At 38.3% G+C, this 14245-nt stretch overlaps 1 long non-coding RNA gene across 2 annotated transcripts in view; it reads right to left on the bottom strand.

Moving 5' to 3' along the window:
- Positions 1-7401, bottom strand: part of LOC143651314 (uncharacterized) — a 58275-nt gene extending 50874 nt beyond the window's left edge. For both annotated transcript variants that reach the window (XR_013159963.1, XR_013159964.1), the window contains exons 1-2: positions 7236-7401; positions 5234-5358 (exon numbers count right to left, since the gene is read on the bottom strand). This is a non-coding gene — a long non-coding RNA (uncharacterized LOC143651314). The remainder of the gene's footprint in view (positions 1-5233; positions 5359-7235) is intronic.
- Between the last annotated feature and the right edge of the window lie 6844 nt (positions 7402-14245).

The raw sequence follows: 14245 nt of genomic DNA on the forward strand, positions 1-14245 counted from the left end.
CATGAAGTTCTATCCCAAGATTTTCCATAAAGGAGTTATGCATTCCCTTAATTCTTAAGCCACTTCAATCTGTCTTTTCTAATTGAAATCTCCATTATTATCTTCATGATCTTCCACAACCCGTAGGGCACCAAGCAAAATTTATTAGTAAAAGCTATAGCTGAGATTATCTTCTTCATCTAGCATCATCCTAAAACCTTTAGAGGTCAAGTCATAACTCTATGTTCTACTTAGCTATAAGCCAAAGTTTGAACCATAATAACCATTCCTTATCATAACAAATAAATAAACAAATAATAATTTGCTGTATTGCTTTTTGCTTCACTAAGAAAATAGGCTCTTTTCTGCTATGATATGCCTGTTATTCATGTTTTGTTATATCTTTTCTACCTATTATTCAGAGTTATGTTCTCAAATAATCAAAATATTGAAAATAAAATAAAACAATAGTCTGGGAAAGTAGGTAACAGTATGTCTTAGCATAGTGATTGGGGGCTTATACAACTCAAGCAGAGATTTAAAATTCTCCATAATTTCATACAGTCTATAAGTTAACATTTTTCTAGCCCCTGAGATCTCTGCGTTTATGACTCTATAATAGAGAGAGAACTCAATCAACCAGGCAATACAATCAGATGGTTGTCTTTAACATTTTTTCTTTGAAGTTTTTCAATTGCAATGGCACTCTATTAAAAAAAAAATTACTCCCCACAAGACAGAAAACATGCCAACTCAAGGTTAAAAATAAATCATCTTAAGGCAGTGAGACCACCAAATGCTGCTAAAAATATTCATTTCACTAACACAGCATCTTAAAATATGCCTCTCCCTTTTTGGACTCATTCTGCAAATTTGCTTCTGTTCTTGCATGCTAATTTGATCAGTAGGGGGTGGTGTCAGACTCCTGTATCTTGTGACCAGGGCCTACCCATTTGTATATGGATATTTCTTGAAAGCAGGTTAAAAATTGTCACCCTTCAGAGGCTCTCCAGGAATCTGTTGTATAGAAGAATTATATAAGAAATCTTTTTGTTTTTTGCATGGGCGGGCACGAGGAATTACAACAAGCCTTTTAAAATGCAAAACATCTATTTGGTAAAATAAATGTCCTTCCTAGATTTGATGTTTATGTGTAAATTTGGTTTTTTGCCTTTTGGACTAGAGTTTTCTCTTTTGAAATTCATCACAAATCAAATAAAATTAAATTATCGTAACACCCCAAAGCAAAGAAAAAGCAGAAGGATGTTGGACTTAGTTAATGACGAAGTGAAATTAAGGTGTTTCTCTATTTTCTCTATACCCCTTTTGAGTCAGATTTACAATATTTAGATAGAAAGTTTTTCATATAAATTGATAATATTTGTTTATTTTGGTAAATAAAATTATAAAGAAATATAAGAAGGGAGCAAAAATTTTTTCTGGAGATTTCTAGATTCATTCTCTTGCAAGTGACAGAACCCCAATTCAAATTATTTTAAGAAAAAATAATAAAATATTATTTACTGATTCAGGGAAACTTTAGCAGGATGAGCAGACCCAGCTCCTCAAACATCTGACGCTGAGTTGTCCATTTTCATCAGTTTGGTACAACTGAACCAGTGAGACCTGAAGTCTTTTCATATGGTTATTGCCTATTTGATTCATTCTCTTTTGTCAATTGCCTGATTGTTCATTTTTATTGAAATGTTTTGTCTTTCCTTACTAATCGATATAGGAGTATTTTAGAGATTAGGGATTCCCCCGCTGCATGGGCAGGCGCCGGGAATCGAACCTGGGTCTCCAGCCTGGCAGGAAACAACTCTGTCACTGCGCCATCATCCCCCTCCCGAGATTAGGGATTTTTATCTTTTGGTTATTGACATTGGGGGTTGAATCATGTCCCCCGCAAAAGGCGTGTGTCAGATCCCAGTCCCTGAACTTCTGTATATATGAATCTATTGTATTTACCTTTTGATGGGGTTACTTCAGTTAAGGTGTGTCCCAGCTGAGTCAGAATGGTCTTAATTCTAATAGTGGAGGCTTTGTAGAGAAAGCCATAAGGAGCAGTCAGAGGCTAGAAGTCAAGAGAATCCAGAAAAGAGAGAGAAGGCACCAGCATGCGCATTGCCATCCAAAAGAAAAGCCAAGAAAGGCAGGCTACGGTGACTCAGGAGGCAGAGTTCTCACCTGCCATGCCAGAGACCTGGGTTTGATTCCTGGTGCATCCTCCCAGGAGGAAGCAAGTTTTCTGGGCTCTGAAACTGAGCCAATAAATTCCTGTTGTTAAGCCAACCCACTGAATGGTATTTGTTTTAGCAGCAGGGAAATGACAACATCAAGCTTTGCATAGGTTTCCCTATCTTACTGCATTTTCATCTTACAGAGTTGATTTTTATTTTGCTCATTTAATTTCTTTTTAAGAGACAAATTTGTCAATATTTTCCTTTATGGAATTATGGATTACTTGACTTACTTAGAAAAGCCTCTCTACTAAAAAATTAGTTTCTTCTTTTTATAGGGTTTTTTTATTATTATTATTTAAATATTTCCTCTGGAATTTGTTGCTAGTGGCATGTGCTGAACTTCTTTTAGTGTTTCATGTCTTTGGTACAGTAGTATTGCTTATAAAGAGTGCAGTGGAGACTCAGATAAATAAATGACTAATTTGACCTGGGAGAAATGGTAAATTTGCTTATTCTGTTTGTTTTCATTCATTGGGATTCTTCTGGTGTAAGTGTAGTAGTTATCAATTGCTGTGTAACAACCTACCTCACACAATTTAGTGACTTGAAACAACTATAAATATTATCTTCACAATTTCTGTGGTTCAGGAATTTTGGAATGTCTTGCTAGATGGTTCTGCTTCAGGGTTTCTCATGAGATTGTAATCAAGATGTGGGCATGCATTGCCTTCCTCTGAAGGCTTAACTGTGAATCCATTCCCAAGATGACTCATCCAAATGACTAGTACTGGTGAGGCCTCAGTTCTACCCAAAGGGGTCTCTCCGTAGGACTCTCTGAACATCCTCATGACATCACAGCTGGTTTTCACCAGAATTAGTGAACCAAGAGAGGGAAAGCTAAATGAAAGACAGCCTTTCCATGACCTGGCCTCAGAAGTCAAATGGCATCACTTCTGCAACATTCAATTTAGAAGCAAGTTATTAAATACTCAAATGAAGTTGTCAGGATTGGATTTCTATTCACCCATCACTAATCTCAGCTTCCAATGTGTTGATTTTAGTCTCATATGGGCTCTTCTCTTGGGTTGTAAGATGATGCCAGCTTTGGTAAGCACATTCTATCATCCTTGTTTAATTTTGCCAGGCTGCTATGACAAATACCACACAATAGGCTGGCTTAAATTTTGGGAATTTATTGGCTATGGTTTGAGACTAGAAGAAGTGAAAATAAAGATATCAGCGAGATTTGCTTTCTCTCTAAAGACTGGCACGCTGATGCTGGCTGCTGGCTATCCTTGTGGTTCCTTAGCTTACATTTCTGCCTCGTGATGCCTCTCCTTTCTTACTTCTGCGACATCCAGGTCCTTATTATAATGCCTCGAGTAATCTGGATTAAGACACACCTTCACTGAGTTGGGCTACACCACAACTGAAAAAAAAATCCTTAAGATTTTTAACCTGTTTGCGGCAGGTTCACATGCATAGGAATGCAGATTAAGATTAAGGACATTTTTTTTTTTCTGGGATACATGACTCAACCTATCCCAATCTTGATAATGCTGGTATGCATAGACCTAGGTCACATGTTCACCCCTAATGCTGGTGCTAGAGGCAGACCTAGGCCACATCAATATTGATGGAAAATACCCCCCCACAGAGATATTTCTGGAAAAAAAAGGTCAAATTAATGTTACAGAGGCCGACTACCAATACTTACTACATTATCCATGTTCACATACATCTGAATGACATATCATTATGTCTTAGATTATATTCCTAATAAAGCTATAATATTTTTCAAATTTACTTTATGAAGTGCTAAATACAGCATCACCTACAAGGACATACCTGCAGTGCTTCTGGACAATTGTCCATGAATAATTTAGAACTAATTGATCTTTGAAGTGCCTGACCATGAGTCATATAGAAGTAAAGACTATTCGAATATAGAACGTGGCTAGAGGTGGCCTAGGTTTAATGGATAGTGAAGACCATAGCATGTGTTTCTGGAAGACCTTCAGAGTAGCAGTTGAAATAGCATAATTGAACCGATCACAAAGACTAATTCTCTGGTATTGCTATAACCACTCAAGAGAAATAATATAAAACCCTTTACAAATGCATGCCTTATTTTAGTTTTAGGAATTAAAAATGTGTGATTAATCACTTAACCTCTGCAACAGATGTTCTCTTATGTTTACTGCAATTTGATAGTAACATGTGACAAATGTACAGCCCAATTTCCCCCCAAGTTCACAAATACTATAGAGATTCGCTAATGCTCACTGTCCTCTAAACTCCTGTCTTCTGCAGAGGACTCATGCACCACGCTGTGGGGTTCTCTCACTTCATCCCATCATTCAAAGACTCGGTTTAACTGAAAGACAGCTGGGAAGAGTTGGAGGTGAAGGACCCTACATAGAAAAGAGCAAGCATGCAATGGGGCAAACAAATGCTGCTGTTTCCCACAAAGCCCTTCACTGCACAGGGAGTTCTCATGTAAACAGCAGCCCCAGCAGAATGATAAAGCTTCCCAAGTAGAGCCAACAATTAGTGTGATTCATGTTAGTGCACAGTGTTTCTTTTGAATGATTTCCTTGTGAAATTGCTGCATATTCCCAGGCTTAAAACTATTCCTACATACAACTGATTGTATGGTTAGCCACATCCCTGGCATGACTCAAAGAGTACCAAAGCCAACTCCATCCCAAAAATGCCACCTCAACTTTACACTGACCTGGAATTCCATGAGTGATTCCTTCAGATAGATATTATTCTCTGTCATAATGCTATAAAAAATGACAACATAGAAACAAATAATCCCAGAATGAGCTCTTAAAGCCATATCAATGCTCAGAAATTAAGCTTGCTGGTTTCTTTCTCAGCTGCTCTGTGTTCTATAGGAGAGAAGTGACCCCATGTATTTTTAATTTCAGATGGTCCCATAGTGGGTGCTCTAAGAACATAAGGGTCCTTGGCTTTTAGTGTGGGAGGATGAACATGATGATGGAATAGACTAGGAAGGGACATAGAAAGGAGAGAAGAGGTGGGAATGAGGACAAACTTTTTACCTCAATAATTCGGCCTAGCAGAATCCCCTAATCATTTGCTAGGTGGTAGGAATTGAAGCTCTCAACCATGATATCAAGCTGTTTAGTCAGTTGTAGCTTCTAGCCCATCTTCAGAGAGTCCACAGCTGGCAAAAGAAAAAAAAAGCCGATTTTAGGACCATAACATTCTATCTTGCCTAACAAAAAAGTCTATCTCTGGATGAAATTTTCAATCATTCCTTTCAAAACCTGTGATCATAGAAACATGGTATGTAATGGCCTTTGTCTTATTCAGGGCAGTTTATTGAGCCATAAAATTCAAAGACACAACATTTCCCATGTCAAAGGAAATGCAGATCATGCTGACGCAAATTTCCAGACACTGGGGTGCAGCTATTAATGCTCAATGGTCTGTTGGTAGGGTACACACCTTGTAGATTTTCTGAGAAAAACTGTAACTTTTATAGTCTTTTGTATTTGCTTACTCAGCAAAATTGTTAAATGCCTATTATGTGTTAGTATGTGAGTTATATGCTGGATATTTAGATGAATAAGTAAAAAATCCCTACCCTCCCAATCAAAATAGAAAGGCAGATCAATGTGGACCCTCTGTCCCCCAAAAAGGGAAGTGATAAATATTTTGGAAGGCCCTATTTCCGTGTTAGAGGAGTTAGGTAGGGGAATGATTTTCTGAGGTGATCCCTGAAGTGGGACTTAAAATGAATAATAATAATAGAAATAGTGGTAGTAAACATTCTTTGAACATTGTTTATGTACTAAGCATGACTGCAAGTCCTTTATATGTACTGTATTCATTTACTTAATGAGTAATACTTCCCGCAGTGGCCTGGTATGGGATGGGACTGGTGGCTTAAAAGAGGATGCATTCAGGAAACTGCAAATACTTTAGTAATGGAACACAGGCCTACTTTGCAGGGTATCTGGAAATGAGCCTGCTGGACATCCCCATCTATCAGCAGGCATTGCCCCTTTGAGCACTTTAGACTTGTCCAGTGAAGACCTCACTATTCCCCCAACAGACCCAGCATTCTGAATGCAGTTACCTGCTTTCTCATTGAGACAACTGCCCCAGGCTCTCAAACCATTTCCTTTGTTAACTGAGTCAACTAGGGGCATCTAAAACTGCTGCCAAAATCATTGCTGTTCTCTCCTTGGTGCCTTTCGGTACCTTCTTTGTCAGTTGGATTCTATTTGCTTTCTATCTTTAATAATACTATACTAATTTTGGTTTGATGGTGATGCCTTTTTAAATCTAGTATTATTTGGATTTCGTCTATAGCTATATAATTTATGGCACTCTCTATACACACACACATATACACATATATATGTACATTTATAAATTATGTATATATTACAATTATAAATATATAAATATATATATATATGCACATACAGAACCATGTGTGTCATCCTGAAGGGATAAAACGCAGACTCCTAAGTAGATAAGGGACTGCTGGTGCATTCCTTCCCCTATGGCTCTGAGCATATGTAAACTTCACCTGGAAACAGTCTGACTCTGGTGGGCTTGTTTGACAATATCCAGCTTACATCCCAGTGACAGACCTGTCTCTGGTGGGGAAGGCGCAGGGTTCCTCCATGGCAGCAGCACATGAACACAAGAGAGGGATGATGTGTCTAGATCATATCCCTGCAGGGGCCACAGATTGAAACCTGCTGGCTATGGGAAACCGATGCCCACTAGAGAAGCTGACCTTGCTCTGTCTCTTTTCTGCATGGGTAAAGCATCTTTCCATCAGGGCCTCTGCATTGTACTTTTGCTGGCAATGCCAACACCTATATTGGAGTGCGTTAACATCTCTTTAGGTGCCTCTCCCATGACTGACGATATGTGTGTGTGTGTATATGTGTGAGTGTGTATACACATATACACATGTATTTATACTCATACATGCATATATATACACATATGGGGTTATACATATAATCATATCTAAGGATTTATGCCAGCAGGAGAAGTCATTGCATGTGCTCTACCCACCATCCTGATTATCTGTGCAGCTGGGTCAACGATCTAATCATTTACTTCTTTTGAAGTTTTGCTGATGCTTTCTTTTGGCTGTGCTGGTCTCATGGTGAATATCGGAATCCTCCTGATCCTGAAGCCAAAGACTATATTTGTCTCCTCAAGACTCAAGGGAGTATTTATTCTGTCTCTGTGGTTTAAGAAAGCCGAGTGAGACAGACAACACATGGACCTGCTGACGGCCCCCTTGGACCATTAATCTTTCGTCTTGATGGTCTTTTCCTGGTCTCCTTTCAAAACCTCTCCCTTAGTCCCCTGCTAAGGATCAAAGGATATAGCAGAATGGCTTAATATGCAAACATGGTAGCTTATAAAGTGCTGACATATGAGACAAGAGGCCCTTTTGGGTACTTAAACTTTCACTTTTCATCTTCCTGCTTTACTCCATGTGTTTTATTTCATTTGTCAGGATCTGGGTGTTGGCAGGAAAGAAGTGAACAATAGCTTAGGGATTCAGATACAGTTTAGAAATTAGAGGAATTTCTGAAGTTAGAATGGATTTTGAGACTGAAGTCTACAAATCTGAAAGAGCCTTCCTTAAGTGTATTGGTCTCTAAGGTCAATCTTTCAAGGAACAAAAGGTCAGGACATTTAAAGTACAGGAACTGCGTGGCAAAATATGACAATAAAGCAGAAGATCAACTCAAAGTTTCTGAGAGTCTCTCTCAAGTCGTCTGGCTTTTCTATCAGAATTTCCATCAATTTTCCTGAGTATGATGCCTTGGGGCCTGAGGCACCCAGAATGCATCTTCCCCCTACTCTCATTTCCTCTTTCTTTCTCTGATTCCGACTTATTGTTTCTAACTTTATTTTATTTTCAAATTGTAGACGTGGTAGCTAGATTCAGTTGTCAACTTGGCCAGGTGAAGGTACCTAGTTCTGTTGCTGTGGACATGAGCAAATGATACATGAACCTCATCTGTTGCTAATTACATGTGCAGTCCGCTAGGAGGTGTGCCTGCTGCAATGAATGATGTTTGACTTAATTGGCTGGTGCTTAAATGAGAGAAGGCAACATAGCACAGCCCAAGCAGCTCAGCATACCTCAGTCCAGGCCTTTGGAGATGCAGAAAGGAATCACCCAGGGGAAAGTTGTTGGAACCCAGAGGCCTGGAGAGAAGGCCAGCAGAGATTACCCTGAGCCTTCCTACATAAGAAAGAACCTCAGATGAAAGTTAGCTGCCTTTCCTCTGAAGAACTAATGAAATAAATCCCCTTTTATTAAAAGTCAACCAGTCTCTGGTATGTTACATTCCTACAGCTAGCAAACTAGAACAGTAGACAAGGTGCTCTGACATCATTACCTCTATTTGCACTGCCTTACTATTTTAGTGAAACTCTATGAGTTTGATTCTTTTTGTTTTTAAGTTACACTCTGTTTCCAATAGTAATTTTTTAAAAAAAATAACAGCTGTGTTGGGATAGAATTGACATACAATAAAATCCCCCCTTGTCAAGTATATAATTAAGTGATTATAACGTATTCACAAAATTGTACAACTATCACCACTATCTAATTTCAGATCACTTCCATTACCACCACCACCCACAAAATATCCATTAGCAGTCACTTCTCATTTACCCCTTGTCTCCATCTCATCACTTCTTGGCAACCACATATCTACTTTCTATTTCTATTTGGATTTGTCTATTCTGGACATTTCATATAAATGGAATGATACAATATGTAGCCTTTTGTGACTGGTTTCTTTCATTTAACATTTTTTCAAGGTTCATCCATCTTGTAACATGTATCCTTTATTAATTTTTATTGAAGAATGACATTCCATTGTATGGATATACCACATTTTGTTTATCTATTACCAGTTGATAGACGTTTGGATTGTGTTATGGATTGAGTTTTACCTGACCCCTCAAACACACACACACACACATTGAAGTCCTAATTCCCAGTACCTCAGGATGTGTCCTTATGTGGAAATAGGGTTGTTACAGATGGAATTAGGCAAGTCCAAGTGAGTTCATGCTGGAATAAGGTGGGCCTTAATCCAACATGATTGGCATCCTTATAGGAAAGGGAGAAGAGGGTCCGGCAGGAAAAAATGCTATGAGAAAAGAGAGTAGAGAAGATGGCCATGTGAAAATATAGATTGGAGTTATTCAGCCACAAGTCAGGGAACACCTGGGACAACCAGAAGCCAAGAAAGAAATGTCAGAGGAAACATGCCCTGCCGACAACCTAATTTCAGGCTTCTAGCCCCCAGAACTATGAGACAATTGATTTCTGTTGTTTGCAGCCACCCAGTTGTGGTAGTTCGCTACAAAACCCTTAGCAAAGTAAGACAATTTTTCCCACTTTTTTAGCTGTTATGGCTAATGCTGCTATGAGCATTCATGCATCAATTTTTGTCTAGATATGTTTTCAATTCTCTTGAGTATATGCATAAGGAAATCCTGTGTTATACGTTAAGTCTACATTTAACATTTGAAGACCTGCCCCATCGTTTTCAAAAGCAGCTGCACTGCTTAAAATTCTACCAGAAATGGTTGAGGTTTTTCAATTATTTCTTTACATCCTTGTCAACACTTGTTGTTGTCTGTCTTTTTTTAACGTTAGCTATCTTAGTGGGTGTAAATGGTATTTCATGATTTTGATTTGCAATTCCTTAATGACTAGTGCTGTTGAGCCCCTTTTCATATGCTCAGTGGTCATTTATGTATTTTATTTGGAGATATATTTATTCAAATCATTTAACAAATTTAATTGAATTATTTGTATTTTTATTGTTGAGTTGTGAGTTATTTATATGTCCCAGGTATGTCCCCAATCAGATATATAATTTGAAAATACTTTCTCTCATTCTATGAGATGTTTTTTCATTTTCTTGATGGTATCCTTTAAATAACAAAAGTTTTCAATTTTGATAAGCTTCAATTTATCTATTTTTTTTTATTTGTGCTTCATGCTTTGTTCTGGATATGGCAAAGAAGCTGTTGGAATTTAGAAAACTCTGTTCTCTATCCACATAATCGAGCTTTAAAAATTATTATTCTCTAAGGACTCAAGAAAGTCAGATCTCAATAATCTCTTTCAATAGACATTTCCTAAAACATTATCCTTAGTGGAAATCTGCTAAAGGAGTTAGGAAGGAAATGGAAGATTGCTTTTTGCTGGAGTAGACCAAAAGCATATGAAAGATGTTTTCTCAATTTAGAGGCATTGAGGCATTCCTAGGGCATTATAGACCTACCCCAGAGACACAAAGTTGAAAGGACTGGTTATTGTCCTAGTTAGTGAAGTGGTTTGTCTGGTTAAGTATTGAATGCCAAGCCAAAGATGAATTATATTCTTTCAAGGATGAACCATTAGATATTTAAGGAGAAGGCAGGAACATGAATCCTTCTGGGTTTTATGAATTCTAATCAGATTGTAGTCTGGAGAATTTATTTCTAAAAGAAAGCATAGAGGCAAGAAAGTCAAGAGATACATATTGACAAGTAGGCCAGGTGAGAGTTCATGCAAATGGGGGTCTATTAGTCACAATAGGGCATGGAACAGGGATGGCACAGATGCTGTGGGTGGTGGATCTGCCAAGCCTTTGGCAGCTGGCTGGATACAAGGTGGGAGTTGACAACAAGAGTAAAAAACTAAGCTAGATGTGATAAGAAAAATCTTTCTGATGAAATAGATAAGGAGCCATTTTGGAGCAATTATGGTACATTGTTCAGATGTTCCAAAGGATTTGTACCTTCCTTAATAAAAAATAATCTAAATTATATGGCTTTTGAAAAATATTACCGCAAATGTGTTTTCAGCCAAAAAGACAGAATACTGTTGAAAAGGGAATGCATTCATTTTGCTATTTTGACTCTAGCTAAAGTGGAGAAAGAAGCCTGAATGCTGTTTTCAGTCTTCATGGAAACATCTTAAAATTCTCATTTCTCTATGTAAGTTAAGTGCACTCTAAGTGCTTCTATGTGTTTCTCTCCTGAAAACAAACAAACAAAAAAAAGTTGCATATATTCAACTGCAACAGCAGACGAGTCAGTATTTTTCATTATTTTATTTCTGTACTTATATATTGCTCCACTATAGTCCCTGGGGGTTCTAACAGATATTAGATTTGAACAGCAGGTCTAAATCAGTGAAAGGAAATTCATTTTTTTCTGGGTTTTCTTCCTATAAACCCTGGTGAATAACTTCTGAAAAGCAAAGATAGTTAACCTATCTTTAAGTTTAAAGAATTCAAGAAAAGATGGCAGTATTTTAATATATGTATATACCATTTAACTAAATTCAATTTGGCATTATTCACCTAGCAAAATGGGCACAGGGAAATGGGGGAAAACATTTCTTACTCAGATATGTGATAAAACTCCTTTAGGGATGGCCCTAATTGTGTTCTAGGTGGCAGATCTTGTATGTTTGTTTGGTTTGGTTTGTTTTATCACAAGCACTTTAGGGAATGTTAAGAAAGCTATGGACAATTTTCCAGAAAACTCACTGCATTTTCCATGCAGTTTTAGGGGGGCATTCAGATTCCTTTAAAACCCAATCACAGATGCCCTGTAAAGAGCTACCTAGAAGCAGCACACTTGAATGATAGTGTCTCTCTTAGACAGTCATGTGAAGATGGTCACATTGGCATGACTGAGTAAAAATCACACTAAAAAATAAAAACTCACAACAGAAGGAAGGACTTCAGGTAACTAAAGACAAGGTTGTGAGTTAATAAGATATTTGGTAACTTCTTACATTTTAATCACTTTACGACAATCATAATGCAGTCAATTACTGTTAACAAACAGTATGATAAATTTGCATGTTAGGACACAATGCAAGAATATGTGATAAGCTTCTCTATTCTGTTAGTCTCCTCCGAACTAGGCTGATGCAAGGTACCCATCTAAATCAAGTTCTAATGAGCATGAACATTTTCAGAATTTTACTTGTTGTTGTGCTGATGGAATTAATTCAGCACTCTAGCTAAAAAAGCACTTTTATGAGACTGCATATAGAATAAATGTACAGGTGTTTGTCCTGCTGGCGTAAAGTTGGGACATCTCTGATCAGGCCTTAAGCTCTCACTGTGATGGCAAGAAAGTCTATGATATCGTGGTTGTTAGTGTCTATTTTAGTTTCCCAGGGCTAACATAATGAAGTTCCCTAGGTGACTTAAACAACAGAAATTTAAGGTGTCCCAATTCTGGAGACTAGAAGTCTGAAATCAAGGTGTCAGCAGGGCCATGGTCCCTCTGAAACCTGTGGGGCACAATCTTCCCTTGCCTTTTCTAGTGTCTTTGTTTGCCATGCTGCTTTGACAAATACCACAGAATGGGTAGACTTAGCAAGAGGAGTTTATTTGCTCACAATTTAGAATGCTAGAATTTTGGACTTCTATGTGGATCATAAAATGGATTGGCTAAACAATGGGAATTTATGCGCGCATGGTTTCAAAAGCCAGAGCACTTGCTTCCTCCAAGGTCAGTATCTTCTGGCTGGTCAGCAATCTTTGGGGCTCCTCGGCTTTTCAGTTACATGGCAAGGCACATGGCAGCATCTCCTTTCTCTTCTGGATCCTGTTGATTTCCAGTTTCTGGAAGTTCCCCGTGGCTGCTTCTTTTGTATCTAATATCTTTTGCTTATTAGTACTTCAGCCATATTTGATGAATGTCCACCTTAATTCAGTTTTGACACACCTTAACTAATATCATTTCCTGAAAGAACAGGGATTGGGATCTAATCATGTCCCATTTGGGTGTCATGATTTAATTCCCAATACCAGACTTTCTTCCTGGAATCTGTAGCATTTTGGTGCTAGCTTGCCTCAATCCTTGGGCTTCCTTGGTGTGCCAGTTTGAAACTATTAGGTACCCCAGAAAAGCCATGTATTAATCCTGATCCTGTCTTGTGGGGGGCAGCTGTTTCTTTTAATCCTGATTCAATACTATTGGGTGGAAATTTTTTATTAGATTATCTCCACAGAGATGTGGCATGCCCAATTGCCTTTTGATTAGATGGAAATGTGACTCCACCCATTCAAAGTGGGTCTTGATTAGTTGACTAAAGTTCTTTAAAGGGGGAAACATTTTGGAGATTCCTCACATGCAGATGCTTGTAGAACAGTTGCTTCAGAGCTGGTGGAGACATGCATATTGGGAGATACTTGGAGTGCTGACACAGAGAGCAGATGGCTAGACCCAGATGTACGGAGATGCAGAGCCCAGCAAACATTGCCATGTGCCTTCTCATGAGATGCTAAACAAGCCAGAACCCAGAGTTGTGTCCTGGAGGAGCTAAGTAAAGACCCACAAATGCTTAGAGAGGAAACCACTGGCATCAGAATCTGGAAGCAATGTAACTGGGAACAAGGACCAGCAGATGCCAGCCTCATACCTTACCAGATCAGCCTTCTTTGAGCCAAGGTATCCTTCTCTGGATACCTTAATTAGGACACACCTATGGCCTTAGAATTGGAAACTTGTAACTTATTAAATTCTTTTTTTAAAAACTGCTCCATTTCTAGTATATTGCTTTCTGGCAGCATTAGCAGACTAATACACTCGGCTTACATCTCTGGCTCTAGTCACATGGCAATTTCACCTTCCTTGTTTCTATTCTTCTGGTTTCGGCTGACATCTGGCTTTTTTCTCTGTGGCCTTCTCTTTATAATGAAGGCCTTCAGTAATATGGAATAAAACCCACCCTGATTCAATTGGCCACCCCTTAATTAATAATAATATCTTCAAAATGTCCTATTTACAAATATATTCATACCTACAGGAATGCAAATTAAGATTAAGAACATGTCTTTTGAGGGAAAACATAATTCAATCCATCACATCTAGATTCCGGTGTTTGCCAGAAATCTTTGGTATTCTTTAGCTTGTAAATGCACCACTCTAATCTCAGCTGCCTCCCACTCCCTGTGTCTCCTCTCCTCTTCTTCTAAGGACATCAGTCATTGGATTAGGGCCCAGTCTAATCAGTATGGCCTTATCTT

The sequence above is a fragment of the Tamandua tetradactyla genome, chromosome 12 (genome assembly GCF_023851605.1).
Source record: "Tamandua tetradactyla isolate mTamTet1 chromosome 12, mTamTet1.pri, whole genome shotgun sequence".
NCBI classification, from domain to species: Eukaryota; Metazoa; Chordata; class Mammalia; order Pilosa; family Myrmecophagidae; genus Tamandua; species Tamandua tetradactyla.